General features: G+C 52.4%; 1 pseudogene; it reads right to left on the reverse strand.

Moving 5' to 3' along the window:
- Positions 1-303: 303 nt before the first annotated feature.
- On the reverse strand, positions 304-2,115 carry LOC137204910 (epithelial splicing regulatory protein 1-like; annotated as a pseudogene).
- Positions 2,116-5,606: the final 3,491 nt, after the last annotated feature.

Here is a 5,606-nt window from a genome sequence, read left to right on the forward strand (position 1 = left end):
ACAGGACCTCAGTCCTGCAACCATACAGAATGAATTCTGCCAACTACCTGAATAAGCCTGGAAGTGGATTCTTCTCCAGAACCTCCGTGTAAGAGCCCAGCCTGGCCAACATTTCATTTTGACCTCATGCACAGTCAAGCCCACCCAGCTTCTAACCTACAGAACTGTGAACTAATACATGGACGTTCTTTAAGCCACAAAGTTAGTAGTAATTTGTTAGGCAGCAATTGAAAACATACAGACGGCCTCTTAGCATCAGAGCTGTGGCTTCATCTAAAATCTTTAACAGCCTAGGATTTTGGTTTAACCAGATAAACTATGTGGTAGGGGAAGGAGTGAAGATGAGGTGTAAGATGACAAAAACAGACTAGTTATCCTGGAGTGAAATAATAAGAAATATATGTTGGTCTCTTGAAACGGTTCCTGATGCAGAGCTCCTAAACCCATTGTAAAAAGGGGTGATAGGAGAATCTTTTGTTTTAACTTTTAGTCCTTGATCCCAGTGGGTGACACAGAGCTCCTGAGATCTTTGAAATTTTCTGAGTGATAGAAATATATGTCACCAAACCCCCAAATCCTTTGAAATTTCCTGGAGTGTCTTTTGTTCTAATGAGGTGACTCTTTCTGGGCTCCTGAACGGGGGATGGTCACCAGAAAGACCAAGCCATAATTAGAAGCTTGGGCTTTTAAGCCCCACCTCTCATTCTCCAGAGAGAGGAGAGGGGCTGTAATGGAGATAGTAATCAGTCATGCCTTTGTGATGAAGCCTCATTAAAATCCCAATAGTACTGGGTTCAGAGAACTTCAGGGTTGGTGAACACATCCACGTTCCAGGAGCACAGCAGCCCAATCCACCTGCTGACCATCGGCTGCTGTGCTCCTGAGGAGCTCAATGTATCCTTTACCCAAGTCCTTATGCTACCTCAAGGCATTCTGGGCACAGCAAAGAAGACACAGGCATTCCCTGCTGGCCTGCCATCTGGTGGGTAACAAAGAGGATGCCTTCTCCCCAGAGATGGGGCGATGCTGTCCAAAGAAGGTCATTTCCTCAGCTGTGGCCATGAAATGGAGTCCCTGAATGCAGGCAATGACTTCTTCCCTGCAAGAAAAATCGGGCTACCTCTTTGGATGCACCACCAGCAATTTTAAGAAAATCTTCACTTGTTTGCTTTGTACGCCTCAGTGTACTAGGTCCCCATGTGATGTCTGTGCCTGTGTAATGCTAGGTCTCTGTGTTACTCACAAACCTAAGCAGAGCTTCCCTACTCCCTTGACCCTGCAGTTTCAGACAAAGTGCTTCACCTCTCTTGGCAATACTGAGTCCTTTCAAGAATCTTGAAATATCTTGAAATGAAGGCTGCCAAGATAAATCCCTAGCCCTGGCTGTAGTCTCGTTATCAATAATCTTGCTGTAAGTGCCACTTTCAAATTTGTGATTTACTCTCTCTGGATCTGAAAACCTGTGATTATAAGGCTCTGAAATCATTGCTTAAATTATATTCCCCATATCGTCAACTTGAGAAGCTCCATACTGGGAGGCTGAACTATTCTCAACATTTCAACACTGTCATTACTGCAACTTCCAGTTGGTCAATATCGGGTGAACCAAGGCAACACTTCTTGAATTCTTTACAGAAATCAAAAAAGGAATAGAAACATTCAATCAATAATACTTTCTTCTTGGAAACCTCATGATGCAGTATTTGCCTGACATGAAGCTGCCCTTCAGTAGAGAGAGAGAAGAAGGTTCCTACCCCAGGGTTCAGTTGACTGTCCACTCGTTAAACTACTGGAGGGCTTGGCCCAGCTGGCACAGAGAACAGGCTTTTACATTCCATCTTAGTTTCTTTTACACAATTAATTCTTGGTCAGTTCCAATTCAACTGGTCTATTACTTCGTACAACTGTCCCAAATTCTTGTTGGCCAGATCCATGCCTTTCCATAACAGCAGGATCAACTCCTTCTCATGGGAGCCCAGCCTGGTCCCGGTGGCCCCAGCAGTGATCCCAAAAGCGTCACCGAGTAATCCGGAGATGCTGTCATGACAATAGGTGGGGAGAGAAGTGCCATCGAGAGGTGGTGAGATGGGGAGGAAGTGAGAACGGGATAACCTGTGCTAAAATCCTCTTCGGAGAGAAAAAGAGTGTGCACCCCTCTCCACCTTCCACGTAGTCCCTGGAATCAAAAGGGGTAACCAACACCTCAAGGCCGCACCTGACCGGTGTCCACACTCCGGCCAGGAGGCGTGCATGCCGACCTCTGAGGGCCTCCCCAGTTCTCTCTGAGCAGGTGGCCACGCCACTGGGCCGGCGACCCCTCCAGCTGCTGGAGCGCCGACCTCCGCGGGTGTGCTCAGCCTCCCAGGCCCTGTGGCTACATCTTCGAAGCGGCTTTAGTGACGCTGCTTTCTTCTCAGTGCTGGTCAACGAGCTCCTGGAAGCCAGTGAGACACCTGGATTGGGGAGTTGTTTTGCTGACGACCCCCGCGGCGAACCCTCACAGCCTACCCATCCTCAACAGTCGGCCGCACATGACGGGCAGCGGGCGGGGTCTCCAGGGAAGATAGGCCTTCTCATCCAACCTGGGTGTTGTATTCCTCGCGGCTAGCGCGGAGTCAAAACCCTGCGCCTCCTGGCCTGCCTGAGCGTCACGCCCCTGATCTTGGGCGGCTGCCGGCCTAGCCCGAGGAGCTCTGCCGGCGGACTCGCCTGGGCTGCTGACACTGTGCGCACACCCGCGCCTGGTCTGCCCGCAGCACTTGGGATTCTTGCCGGAGCTTGCGCTAACCCCCAGGACCTGGCGGGGCCCCAGGGAGCCGAGAGCCGAGAAAGAGTGGGCTCCCGGGTCAGCTCCAGGAGAGAGGCCAGGCAACACCGTCGCCGGGCAAGCGCAGGCGCTCCCCGGGCCTAGGCCCCTCGCAGGCTGATAAGCCCCGTCGGCCCGGGAAGCAAAGCCGGACGCCCCTGGACGCAGCCCCGGGAGGTGCCCCGGAGGGCCTCCACTGGGTGGTCAGCGGCAAGAAGGCTGGTGTCCAGGAGGCCCCAGGGTCCGCGGTGGCTCCACATTCCCCGGCCGAGTCCGCAAGCCCCAAGCTTCTGGGATGGAGACGCTGGTTCCCCCTGTGGGGGGACCACAGCCCCCGGGCCCGGGATGGCGGCCACGCCCAAACTGGAAAGCAGGCGGGCCCGTGCCTGAGCCCTGCGGGGACCACGGCGCCGGCCGGGAGGAGGAAACGCCGAGGCTGCTGTCGGCCGCCTGCAGCCCCGGCCCGCACGCCCTTGTCCGCCAGCATCCCGCGGCTACGGTTGCTGAGCCCGGGGCGGGGCGGAGAGCTGAGGCGGAGGCCTCTCCAGCGGTGGCCTGGGCCTCGCTGCCCGCCGGCTCGGTTCCTGGCGCTCCACCGCGTAGACGAGGCCCTGTCCCTCTCTGGGAGCGAGGAGGGGCTGAGTTTCCGCTGCGCAGCCTCCCGCCCGACGGAGACCAGTTCCTGGTGTCGCCCCCACGTGTCTAAGCGCCCCGAGGCCATGGCAGCGGCACCGGCTTCCCGGCAGCTCCAAGGACGGTAGCGCCAGGTCCCAGGGGGCGGTCCCAGGGCGGGCGGGAGGGAGCTCCGGTGGCTGAGGTGACGCCGTCCAGTCGGTTGGCGGCTCCCGGCACACTTTATTGGACTCGGACCCTCTGCTCGCCGGTCCCCGCAGCGCGGACTCAGATGAGAACTCGGAAGGCTTGGGGGCCAAGTTCCTCCCTCGCTGTTCACCCCGCCGCATCTGCATGGTGGAACCCGAGATGCTGCGCCCCGAGAAGGCCCGGCGGGACAGAGGTTCTCAGCAGGACCCGGAGTCCCTGGCTCTCCCCAACGCTGGCAGCGCAGCCCTCAAAGCCACCACGGTGACGCTCCCCAAACTCGGCCAACTCTGCGCCCGGAGGGAGCTCAGTGCCAAGGGCGGCCGGGGGCTCCTGTCCTGAAGGTCCTTAGTCCCCAAGACGGCTGCTCTAGGCCTGTCCACTTCAGCCCGCCTACCTGCCCGTAGGTCCCGCGCAGCTGCTCAGCTAGTCAGCAATGACCTAGGCCAGCGCAAGAAAGAGGGCAGGCGGCCGGTCCTGGATGCTCCGCTGGCCGGCAGGCGGCAGTGGGACCGTGACCTCCAGGTGACTCTGATCTCGCCATCGATTCTGTGACAGTGCACTGTGGTCCAAGAGACACACAACCCACAGAACATCATGGTGCTGGGCAGTAACACATGGTGTCGGTGCAGGGCGAGGCCTTCCCCACCCTCAAGGTGGAGTTCCAACCTGGATGCAGACACCCACCCTCTCCACCCAGAATCTGTCGCTGTCTTGAGATTCACGTGTCAGAAATAAAGCAAATGCTCTAAAAAAAACAACTAAAAAAACCCACAACAAACCAAAAAAACCCACGCAGAGTACCACCCCTCTCCCCAATGTCCCCCAATGTCCATGTATTCTGTGAATGTTACCCTACATGGCAAGAGGGACTTTGAAGGTATAATTAAGGTTATGCGGAAATTATCCTAGATTGTTAGAATGAATTCAATCTAATAAAAATGGAGAAACTTTGAGACACCATGGAAAATGTGACATCACAGGGAAAAAGTCTAGAGCCTCCAGAAAGGAGTGCAACCTGCTAACAACTTTATTTTAACTCAATGAGACCCATATCACATTTCTGATGAATAGAACTGGAAATTTACAATGTTTAGTTGCTTTAAACCATGAAGTTTGTGGTAATTTATTACAGCAGCACTAGATATAATTTGGTCATGGTCATTAGCATCTGGAGCAAGACTGAATTTGAAATCTAATGCAATGGATGTACTTGAGAAACAGTAAACTATACTGTATGTTGGCAAGTAAAGGTGTCTTGACTAATATTGCACAGAAAAGGGGAAGGCACGCCATGAGCATTTGTTTTTGTTTCTGTTTCGTTGTTTTTCTTTTACTATGCAATATGTAAATATTTTGGATATAACCAAGAAAAGTTGGATATGGGGCCTGGCTTTCAGGTTTAGAATATTAAATGAGGACAACAGGCCTCTTCTCAGAATCATTTTGGAATAAGTAGGAACATAGGAAGTGGAAGCTAAGAGATGTGGTGGTGAATGTTCTGGAACATCTAGCCTGTGGCATGGCAACAAATTTCTAGTAGGTGGAGTCGCCCTAACAGATTCTTTGGTTTATGGGGTTTTCTTTAATTTGTGCCATTCCATTTCTGTAGTTGGTTAGCTAGATAATATATTTTCTGGGCCTCCTGATAACTGTCCAGTATTTTTTTTTCAGCAGAAATGACGTTAAGTTGTATTATATTAGTTGGTATTAAGAATAGTAACTGGGCATTTACTCCTTGATCCTAACACAACCCCCTGGCCCCAAATCCAAGAGTGAGCCTTAACTGGCTTTTATCAGTTCCTACATCCAAGAGGTACTATGGTGGTTGGGGAGTGTGGTCCAAATGGGTCCATCAACAAATGAGGCAGCTTCTCCTAAGGCATTTTATTTGCTTTAGGGCTTTGCTACCTAGTGCCATAATACTCTGAAATGGTGATTTTTTTAGAAAAAAAAAAAACATAAAATATCCATCATTCAA

This window comes from Pseudorca crassidens, chromosome 13, assembly GCF_039906515.1.
Source record: "Pseudorca crassidens isolate mPseCra1 chromosome 13, mPseCra1.hap1, whole genome shotgun sequence".
Lineage (NCBI taxonomy): Eukaryota > Metazoa > Chordata > Mammalia > Artiodactyla > Delphinidae > Pseudorca > Pseudorca crassidens.